We start from the raw sequence: 12,169 nt of genomic DNA, 5'->3' as shown, positions 1-12,169 counted from the left end.
TACTGACACATACTGGACATTAAATGTTGAGGCTCCCAAGGTGGTTTGATTTTTGTTGAAAGGACAAAATGTCTCTTCTTATCATTTGTGTTGTGACTCCTGACCTAACCCGGCTTTAATGCAGAGGGAGCCGGTCAGATTTCTCACTCATCCAGTGGTGTTTTTGTTATGTGACACTACAGACTGTCCGGGCGCTGTACTTACCCACTTCCAAATTCCGCCTTTTGCGTTCCGTCAACATTACATTATAAATGAAATATTTAGAAAATCGATTTTTGACATTTGTGAATCGATTCAGAATCGTTCACGTCCGCATCGCGATGCATCTAAGAATCAAGTTTTTCCCCACCCCTAGTGTTCACAGACAGTGATTTCTGGAAGTGTTCCTGAGACCATGCAGTGATTTCCAATACAGAATCATGCCTGTTTTTAATGCAGAGCCGCCTGAGGGCCCAAAGATCACAAGCATCCAATACTGACCATCTGCCTTGTCCCTTGTGTTCAGGGATTTCTCCAGATTCTCTGAATCGTTTGATGATATTATGTACTGTAAATGGTGGGATATCCAAAGTCTTTGCAATTTTACATTGAGGAACATTTTTCTGAAATTGTTTAATAATTTTTAGATCCATAATTTTTTTCACAGGTTGGTGAATCTCTGCTCATCTTAGCTTCTGAGAGACTCTGCCTGTCTAAAATGCTCTTTTTATACTCAGTCATGTTGCACATAACTCCTTCAGCTGTAGTACCACTTACTTTTCCAGCCTTTTGTTGCCCCTGTCCCAACTTTTTTAAGATGCGTTGCTGCCATCAAATGAGTTAATGTTTTTCCTGAAATAGTAAAATGTCTCACTTCCAACATCTGATATGTGTTCTGTGTTCTATTGTGAATAAAACATGGGTCTGTGAGATTTGCAAATCATTGCATTCTGTTTTTATTTACATTTATTTACAATTTACACAGTGTCCCGACTTTTTTGGAATTGGGGTTGTAGTTTCAATGTTGAAAAAAGATTAAAAATGAGCTAAATGGCAACCCAGTCATGGAATCACCCAAATAGACCCAAATTTTCTGACTCTGTATGGCACACAGTTAGCTATAGGTTCATCAGCATAGCTGAAAGCGGTAGAAACAACTCAACAAGGCAAGTGTGTGAGGATGTAGGCATGCAGTTAGCACCATGCTAATTGGTGGAGTATTAGCTTCTATCACCTGTTAGTGACATTAGCCTCGTACCTCCAGCACTAAAACTAAGAAACCTCAGAGACCAAACACGTTTTGGCTGATTGGCTACGCTTACGGTGAAAATGGGGTAAATTTGACTTTTGGTGAAAGCACCACTTTTGAATAGGCTAATTGAAGCTATTCATGCTAGCTCGTGCCGGAGCTCGAGTCAGATGTAAAAAAACAGTGTCACATGTTGAATGTTTTATTGGTTCATTTCATTGAGGGACTTTTCTCTCGCTGCTGAACGTGTAATCTCTGTGGTTTTCTTGCGGCATGCAGATTTGCCGAGGACGCACGCAGGCTGTAATTTGAGGCGGTTATAACGGCTGAACAGTTTCTCTCTGTGGGGCTGCCGCAGCGGCCTAACAGCGGCCCACCCACCTGTATAGGAATAGCAGAGTGCTCACTGCCTAATTACTGTCTGAGACAGTACTGGCTGAGACCGGGGGGAGGGGTGGGCTTCAACACATTCAGAAATCGAAGGATTTTGATGGAAACCATACCACTGATTTAGATTGATGGATCTATCCAAGCTCTGGTCACATATGCATTCTTTCGTGGCTACTGTTGCTAGGCTGCTGGTAAAAGTTACAACCCCATTTCCAAAAAAGTTGAGACACTGTAGAAAATGTGACTAAATACAGAATGCAGTGATATGCAAATCATATGAACTCTATATTAAATTGTAAATAGTACAAGGACAACATATCAAACAAAACTGAGATGTTTTATTGTGTTTTGAAAAATTTAGGCTCATTTTGAATTTGATGCCAGCAATATTTTCCAAAAAAGTTGGGACGGGGGCAGGTTTACCACTGTGCTGCATCACCTCTACTTTGATCGAGACTCTGTAAGCATTTGGGAACTGAGGAGACACTGCTGTAGTATTAAAAGTGAAATATTTTCCCATTTTTTCTTGATATAAAATTTCAGCTGGTGGACAGTTAGGAGTTTGCTTTGTTGTATTTTTCATTTCATAATGCTCCAAATGTTTTCAGTGGTGACAGGTCTGGACTGCAGGCAGGCCAGTTTAGCACCGGAGCAATGCTGTTGTAGTACATGCAGAATGTGGTTTGGCATTGTCTTACTGACATAAACAAGGCCTTCCCTGAAAAAGATGTCATCTGGATGGCAGCATATGTTGCTCCAAAACCAGTATATATCATTTAGCATTAATGGTGCCTTCATAGATGTGCCAGTCACCCATGGCATTTGCACTAATGCACCCAAATACCATTTCAAGTGCTGGCTTTTGAACTGTGCACTGATAACAAGCTGGATGGTCCCTCTCCTCTTTACCCCAAATTGTCCATGATCATAGTGTCCATGATTTCCAAAAGGAATTTCAAATTTTGATTAGTCGGACCACAGGACACTTTTCCACTTAAACGAGCTCGGGCCCAGAGAAGGTGGCAGCGTTTCTGTATCCTGTTTATTTATGGTTTCTTTTTTGCATTTTAGAGTTTTATCTTGCATTTGTGGATGCAACAATGAACTGTGTTCACAGACAGTGTTTTTCAGAAGTGTTTCTGAGCCCATGCAGTGATATCCTCTACAGAATCGTGTCTGTTTTTAATACAGTGCTGCCTGAGGGCCTGAAGATCATGGCCAGCCAATCTTGGTTTTTGGCCTTGTTCCCTGCATACAGAGATTTCTCCAGATTCAGAGTCTTTTAATGGTATTATGTGCCGTAGATGATGAAATCCCCAAGTTATTTTATTTTACGTTAAGAAATGCTAAATGAAGCTAGCTAGGGTGTAAACAATATAGAATTTGCCAGCATGCTAAAAAATTACACCCAATCTATCCTAACAGTGTGACCTTTCGTGGCCATACAAGATTAAACATCATTTGAAATGCGTAACACTCCAAATTTAGGTATTTATTTATGTACTTACGGTATTTTCACCCAAGTTCTCACCCAATTCAGTTGTGTCCAGTTCAACCTGCTAGTTAGATCATCCTCTATCACACAATGCTACCAACTCTGCTATAAAAACCAGCGTATACCAGCATGACTGGTCACAAGCAAAACTAGCATATGCTGTGCTTTAATGCTGTATGCTCGTCAACCATTTTTATGCTGGGTGACCAGCTGAACCAGTGCCAGACCAGTACTTATGCTAAACCAGTTTCCAGACCAGTACTTATGCTAGTTTTTCAGCTGGACAACCAGTATGATCATGGTGGGTGACCAGCTAAACCAGCATAAGACTAGCATAAACCAGTATGAACCAGCTTAGACCAGCATGAAATACATGCTATTTTGAGCTGCTGGGAAGCTGGGAGAAGGATATGGAAGAATGTGAAGGGCCACCACGTCTTTTCACACGGCAGCTAACACAACATGATTGGAGCTCAACATGCTTGGAGAAGAACGCTAATTGCTAATATTGTTAGCTAAAAGACACCAGTTCAACGGTTTCTCATTGGGCTGAATGAATAACTGACTCTAAATGTAGGTATTGTGATATAAACTGAGTCTGTTCTACAGTTTCTCATTAGGTTGAATGAATAACCGACTCTAAATGTAGGTATTGTGATATAAACTGAGTCTGTTCTACAGTTTCTCATTAGGTTCAATGAATAACCGACTCTAAATGTAGATATTGTGATATAAACTGAGTCTGTTCTACAGTTTCTCATTAGGCTGAATGAATAACCGACTCTAAATGTAGGTATTGTGATATAAACTGAGTCTGTTCTACAGTTTCTCATTAGGCTGAATGAATAACCGACTCTAAATGTAGGTATTGTGATATAAACTGAGTCTGTTCTACAGTTTCTCATTAGGCTGAATGAATAATTGGCTCTAAATGTAGGTATTGTGATATAAACAACATAGACAACAGGGTCTGTATTCATAAACCTCCTCATGCGTTGGAGAGCTGACCCAGAATCAGTATTCATGACCACAACTGTCACAAATACTGAAGAATCTGATCCAGGATCAGTCCTGCTTTGTGAATACCAATCCTGGTGTTGTTGAAATTGGCTGTGGAGATATGTTCATGTTTATAGCTCACAGTAAGTCATACTGTGTCCTAAACCACATTGACAAGTCTGCACCACCTTAATGAAGAGCTGGATGGGGTTTGTTTTGGTGATGTATTTTAACAGAAACTATTTGGGTGACTATTGAGTTCTAGAGTTTGTTAGCAATGTTAGCCTCGTAGCTCCAGAGCTAAACTAAACAAGTAAAACTTGGACTCAAAACATATATCTATCTACTGACTACATATAGGGTAAGAGGAAAATTGGGTCAATTTGATTTTCTGCCACTTTTAATGTATAAATATCTTACATGTTTGAGTTTGCTGGCTAACGAGCCAGAACACAGCCTGCTAATCTTTCCATGCTAGCACATGTTGCTCTCTGCGATGCTGAAGTGATCATTCAAGACTGTCCATCCGTCCAGGTTTGTTGGAGGTTCATTTAAGAAACCTGCATAGAAACCTGTCACCTTTTAGCAGCAGGCAAGTAAACATTTCCTCTTGTTTTCATTTAGCTTAGCTTGTGGCAGAGCAGGCGTTATAAGCTAATCTAACAGGAAAACAAAAGACTGAAGGGAACAGATCGATTTACAAACCCAAACAGGACAACTTTCATTTAAACCAACTATCTTTAACATGCATTTTAATTGTTTTGTTGTGTTTTAGGGGCTCCCTGTTCATTTAGCAACAGGCTAACACCACAACAACCTTTAGCTTCTCCTGTGGAGCCTAGCAGAAAGAGCAGCAGCTGATTGCTGTACTAAACCTAAAACTGTCAGCCTGTTTGACGGACATTGGGGGAATTACACCAAATTGCCAAAAATTCTTTAAAATTTCTTCAAGTTCAGTCTTTAGTATGTAAACAAATTCACTGATGTGAAATGCTCTAGAGAAACCAAAACACCATATCGCTGTCGTCGGAACAAAACCTCATATCTCCAAAATAAGAACTTTACAGGAGAAGGTAAAAACATACTCTACTTTTAATGTAAGTCAATAGAACCAGACTTTTTTCCAAGTAATTTTGGGTCATTTCTGTTATCATGAAATTCACACACAGTGTAAGGGACAATGGGTAGTTTCAAACTGTGTCAAAAACTGAAAAGCAACAAAAATGGAGCTAAAGGTTTTGTTCTGACAGCAGCGAAATATCAGTTTACTGGCTTGATAAGGTTGGCACCCTGCTGACTGTTGGTCCATCTTCGGACCAATCAGATTACTGTGCTGCACACAAGGCCTAACTAGTTTTTAATCTCTTCAAACAGATTTTAAGTGCGCACAGACTTTTATTTTGGAAAATTGCAAACAATTAGGAGAAAAACTGAATGACTAGGCCGGATATACAATGATTTTGTTGAAAATGCTGTTGCTGACACTGAGCTAGGTTGGTTACAGCTGTATAACTGACTTTATTCATGATGTTACTGTTAAAATTACTTACTAAACTAATTTACAAAGGATAATAAAAGAAAGAAAATAGGTAAATTGGACTGTGAGTGGAACATGAGTGCTGACACTGAGCAAAAAGCCAGTGGGCCTCCAGCTTTGCCATCAGTAGTCCAGCAGTGGCCATATCCTCTTGCTATGTGGGGAGCTGTTCACAGTGGCAGTGATAGGAACCAGACGTCCACCTCTAAGAGCTCCCTCAAGTTTACATTCAGTGGTTATGAATTCACTGCCTGATGCCTGAGACGATGTTTTACAATCATTTCAAGAAGACTTTGGCTTGAAATCCATTCCTGGTGGAGGGATACATATGGTGTATTGTAAGGGAAGGTAGTCCCCCCAGAAAGGTATATTTTTAATTTTAGCATTACCAAAAACCACTCTGAAGGACTTTACCTTTTCGCCAATTTGAAATAAAATAAGGAATTTTGGAAAATTTTGGACAAATTCCCCTTCAGGTGTATTATATGGATATAAACCAGCCCAAACTGCTCTCTTAAAAACGATGGTTCTTTTCTTTTAAAGTCAATGGTTCTGTATAGCACCAAAAGGGGTTCTGCTATTGTTATGCTATTGTTATCTAGAACCATTTTCAAAAAGGTTCTACATAGAACCACGTACAACACATTCTCCGTCAATCTGAAGAACCATTTCACTACGCAAAGAACCATTTAAGCATGCAAAGGGTTCTTCGAGTGTTCATGGTTCTACACAATGTAACCCTTGAAGAACCGTCTTTTTTAAGAGTGCAGGAAGCGCGTGCAACCTGTTTGATTGGGCTGAGCTCGTGCACTGGGGTGCAGGTTGTGGTTATAGCTTTTGTTACGCACTTTATTATCATTATTATTATTATTGTTATTATTATTATTATTATTATTATTATAACCATAAAAATTAGCCACAAATCATGTGTTAATGTTTATTATTTATTATAAATAAATGCACGAGGGGAAAAAATGTTTCTCTTCTGATGCTGCACTGGTTATTCATCACCACCAGCTAAATAAATAAATAAATAAATAAATAAACAAAAACAAAAAAAATGACACCGTTACCGTGGCAACCGATTCCATCCTCTCCTATAGCTTGCTTGCCCAAAGCCCCCCCACCCCCAACAAAGCCCCCCTTGAACAACCCCCCCCTTTCCTCCTTTCAAGCCAGCCATGATCGCGGAAAAAGAGAGCGCGCGAGCTCGTGCATGCTTTGGAGAGCTGAAGATGGTCCAGCTGGGAAGAAGCGGCGCTCCGCAGCAGCCAGAGACGCAGTGCTGAGCGGGAGAAGCGGACCTCCGTGAAAGCACCGCCGCCTCATTCCGCCGGTGTTTCGTGCTCTAGAGGAAGCAGTGAGGGAGGGAGGGAAGGAGGGAGGGAGGGATGTGCCTGAGCGCTCTTTAGAGCAGTCTGCAGTCTAGCAACGACGAGGAGAAGAAGGACTAACATTTTATACCGCATTTGTAAAAAAAAGGAAGAAATAAAGAAAAGAAAGAAAGAAAGAAAACTAACAGACCGGGGTTTCCGATATTTTGGCCAGTTAAAGCAAAGCAAGGAACTAAAACCCGGAGCCCCGCGTTCACCTGGAATACCTTCACAACGCGTCGTAACAAAGACATAAACAAGTCTTGGTTGAGGACCCTATGTAGGTGTGATGTAATCCCCCCCCACCACTCAGCCATGGAGACCACCGGGGCTCAGAAGACAGCCGTGTGGAAAGCAGGTAAGCAGCCTTTATTCTCTCGCCGAGGCTGAAGTTGGAATTTTTCCGTTCCACCTTAAATGGTGCAGCGGCTACATTCAGGCGCCACAGCTGAATGTAGCCGCTGCACCATTTAAGGTGGAACGGAAAAATTCCAACTTCAGGCTCCTTCACCCCCCCTCCAAAAAATAACAGTGTTAGATGATTGCCCGGGTTGTTTGGCTCGTGCAAATGTCTGAATGTCGTGCCTCTGAGCTGAGAAGAGTCGTGAGCTTCAGCAGACTCGCGCGCTCAGGTAAGTCTCCAACTTGGGCGCTCTGCATCGCTCTCGCGCAACACTGGCCCCTTATTTTTATTCCTCCTCGCTATTACTATAGCAACTGTCTGCTGTCTGCCAGGATGGAGAAAAGCTGCGGAGCTCTGGATCCTGCTCGTATAACCATAGCTTTCTTTACACATATATAATATATTATATATATATATATATATATATACTGATTATAGTTTTTCAAAGCATAGTCAAAATGCATGCTTTAGAAACCTGTTGATATACATATGTACATATATACATATATATATATATATGTATGTATGTAAGAGAACGCAGTCAGATTGTAAGCTGCTGAAAGCTGATTGCTCGTAGTCCTGATGCTCCACTTTATCCAAACATGCAAAACACACACATTCACGCCAACGCAGACAGTCATTCAGCCCTACTGCCCCCCCCCTTACCCCATGCACCCTCCCCCCAGCCCTACACGTCCACTCTGAGTCCTGACCAGACTCCTTCACACTGATACACAGGAGCACAAACGCGCCACCGGTTGCACATGACTGCAGTGAAAGATCAGAATCTGCTGTACAGATACTGTCTGTTCCGCATCTGTCATTTCCACAGATAGATAGATAGATAGATAGATAGATAGATAGATAGATAGATAGATAGATGTGTACACACTGAAAATGTGTCGACATTAATTAAAATAGTGTTTTATGCCGCTGATATATATGGATGGAAGGAAATATAGATAGACGGATGGATATATAGATAAATGGATATATTAATGAATGGACAGATTGGTGGATAGATGGACAAATGATAGCTAGATAGATGGATGGATGACGAATGGATGGATGGATCTATATATGGATAGATAGATGGACAGATGGACGAATAAATGGATGGATGCACGGATGTAGAGATAAAATGGATGGATATATACATATGTTTATATTGACGATTCGATGGATTGATAGATAGATAAATAAATGGGCAGATTGGTGGATGGATGGATGGACAGATGGATGGATGAATAAATGGATGGATGGAAAGATATAGAGATAAATGGATGGATATATAGATGGGTATATTGATGATTCGACGGATTGATGGATAGATGGATGAATGATAGCTAGATAGATGGATAGATGACAGATAGATGGATGGATGACAGATAGATGGATGGATGAATAAATGGATGGGTGGCAGGATATATATAGATAGATGGATATAATGATGATTGTCCAGATTAATTGATAGATAAACAGACAGACCGGTAGATAGATGGACAAATGATAGCTAGATAGATGGAAGGATGACAGATAGATGGATAGATGGTAGATGGAAGGATCCATACATGGATGGACAGATGGATGGATGGATGAATAAATGGATGGATATAAGGATATAGAGATAAATGGACGGATATGTAGATAGGTATATTGATAATTTGATGGACTGATGGATAGATAGTTGAATGGGCAGATTGGTGGATGGATGGATAGTAGATGGATAGATGGATAGATTTGATTGATGGATGGACTCATGGATATATAGATGGATTGACAGATGGTTAGATGGATGGATGGACAGATAAATGGACAAGATCAACAGATGGATGGACCAAAGGGTGGACAGAAGGATGGATAGATAACGGATGAGTGTGTAGATGAATGGATGTGTTTTATTTATCCCCAAGAGGAAATCTATCTATCTATCTATCTATCTATCTATCTATCTATCAGTTCAGGATTATTGGTACGACTGCATGCGGTATAATACAGTTTTACTGTTGTAGCTGAACATCTCACACTCTTTCTCCACCATCTCTCTCTCTCTCTCTCTCTTTCCCCGCTGTATCCGTCTCTCTCTCTCTGTCTCACTCCTTTCCTCTCTCTCTCTCTCTCAGACTCATGCTGTCCTACATAATTTGCGCCACTGCCCTCGACTCCCACCACATGCACAGCTACAAACACGTCCACGTCAATCAAGCTTCACTCAAAGCCTTGCAAACTGTAGAAGCCTTACAGCCGATTTGCCTCATCTGTTCCTCTAATCTGATCAGCCTGACGGCTTTTCCAGTCAAAAAAAAAACTTCCTTATCTTTACAGAATCTTTATTTAACGATTCCGAGGGAGAGGTGAACTAAATTCCTCTGGAAACACTTCGTAATAGCGAGTGACGGAACATCCTGGCCATTTGCGCCACGGACTGCGCGGCGATGCCAAGAGAGCTGTGTGTAATTTCCCTGTGATTTGCACTGGCTGTGTGAACCCAGTGTCACTGCTGAAGTGTCAGGGTAGATGTCATCTGGGAGGGGGGGTCGGCGGTGGGGGGTATTTGGGGACAGAAAAAAAAACATGCCACATTATTATGCTATATATTACATTATATTAGCAGTGCCATAGACGTGCTAGTCCAGAAAGGCGCGAGAGTAATATGGTTTCGTCTCTGCAGAGGCACGTGGACAAAAGAGCTTTTTTCTTAGAGGTGTGAAGCAGGAAAGAAAAACGAGAAGAAAAGCGGCCTCAGAGGGGTCTATTCGTCCTCTCTGTCATTCTCTTTTCTCCCTCTCTCCACAAGTATGAACTGCTGCAGTGCTATTCTGAGAGAGAGCTAGCTGCCTCAACCCACGCACTGAATATCATAAAGAGAGAGAGAGAGAGAGAGAGAGAGAGAGAGAAAGTGAGCGAGAAAGTGAGGGTGGGGAGCGATGGAGAGAGGAAAAAGAAGAGAACGTCCAAAAAACAGACACGCCGTTCCACAGGCTGGTCGAGAGGGACGGCGTTTCGAGGCGAGGCGACGGCTCCTTGATGAGCCCAGCAGGCCGAGCGCTCTGCAAACTCCTGCTTTGTCGATGCGCCACATCTCCAGCGCCACATCTCTCGCTCCCATCGCCCACAGTCTCTTGCCGATCGGGTTGCTGCGCTTAAGAAAGGCTAATCCAGTTTACAGAGAGGGGCGTACTGTTCCACTCAGATTATGAGGTGTTTTAAATGGCCTACGCAGACTAGCGCCTTTTCCCTGTACGCTCTACGCTACACATGTGCAAACGGGAGGCTACTGATGCTGTTAAATGAAGTTTTTGTCCTTATTTAAAGTCACAAACGGATCACACACATTCACATGTATTGATTAGCCCCATAAAATCCCAGTCTTATTATATATTAAGGCTATTATTCAGTAGCTACAGGGACTTCAGTGCAAACCAGCCGAGCTATTCTTAGATTATTGGAGTGTGTAATAAAACCTGGGGCCCGCCGGTGGACCCTGGCCATATACACCGATCAGGCATAACATTATGTCCTTGTTTCTATGCTCATTGTCCATTTTATCAGCTCCACTTACTATATAGGTGCACTTTGTAGTTCTACAGTTACAGACTGTAGTCCATCTGTTTCTCTGCATACTTTGTTAGCCCCCTTTTACCCTGTTCTTCAGTGGTCAGGACCCCCATGGACCCTCACAGAGCAGGTACTGTTTGGGTGGTGGATCATTCTCAGCACTGCAGTAACACTGACGTGGTGGTGGTGTGTTAGTGTGTGTTGTGCTGGTGCGAGTGAATCAGACACAGCAGTGCTGCTGGAGTTTTTAAACACCTCAGTGTCACTGCTGGACTGAGAATAGTCCACCAACCAAAAATATCCAGCCAACAGCGTCCTGTGGGCAGCGTCCTGTGACCACTGATGAAGGACTAGAGGATGACCAACACAAACTGTGCAGCAGCAGATGAGCTATCGTCTCTGACTTTACATCTACAAGGTGGACTGACAAGGTAGGAGTGTCTAATAGAGTGGACAGTGAGTGGACACAGTGTTTAAAAACTCCAGCAGCACTGCTGTGTCTGATCCACTCAGACCAGCACAACACACACTAACACACCACCACCACATCAGTGTTACTGCAGTGCTGAGAATGATCCACCTCCCAAATAGTACCTGCTCTGTGAGGGTCCATGGGGGTCCTGACCACTGAAGAATAGGGTAAAAGGGGGCTAACAAAGTATGCAGAGAAGCAGATGGACTACAGTCTGTAACTGTAGAACTACAAAGTGCACCTATATAGTAAGTGGAGCTGATAAAATGGACAGTGAGTCTAGAAACAGCCAAGTTTGCTTCTTCAGTTTTGTGCTGGAGCTACGAGGCTAATGAAGCTAACACAGAATGTAAGCCTACACCTTACCAGAGGAAACGTCCCTGTGTTCCCTCTCTGTAATTTTGGAAACAGCCCTATATTCCCATGTGGAATATTTCCTCTTATACCATCTCAGGTTTGTTACATTATTCTGCTAGCTTGCTAGTTAGCAAGCTAAGGGCAACACAACCAGTAAAGCAATAGTGCAGCACAGAAACATAACAATAAGTGCGTTTCTATTTAAAAATCCACTCCTTTAATGTTTCCATGAGTTTGGGAACCCTTTCATAGATTCCCTTACTGTATAATTTTGAGATATAATGCATCGTATAAAGAGCTGAACATAGGGCCTTGGATATATAGAACCCTGAGAATGTAGGGAATATAGGGCTCTGG

The sequence above is a fragment of the Colossoma macropomum genome, unplaced genomic scaffold, assembly GCF_904425465.1.
Source record: "Colossoma macropomum unplaced genomic scaffold, Colossoma_macropomum, whole genome shotgun sequence".
NCBI lineage: Eukaryota > Metazoa > Chordata > Actinopteri > Characiformes > Serrasalmidae > Colossoma > Colossoma macropomum.
This window is presented reverse-complemented; position numbering follows the sequence as displayed.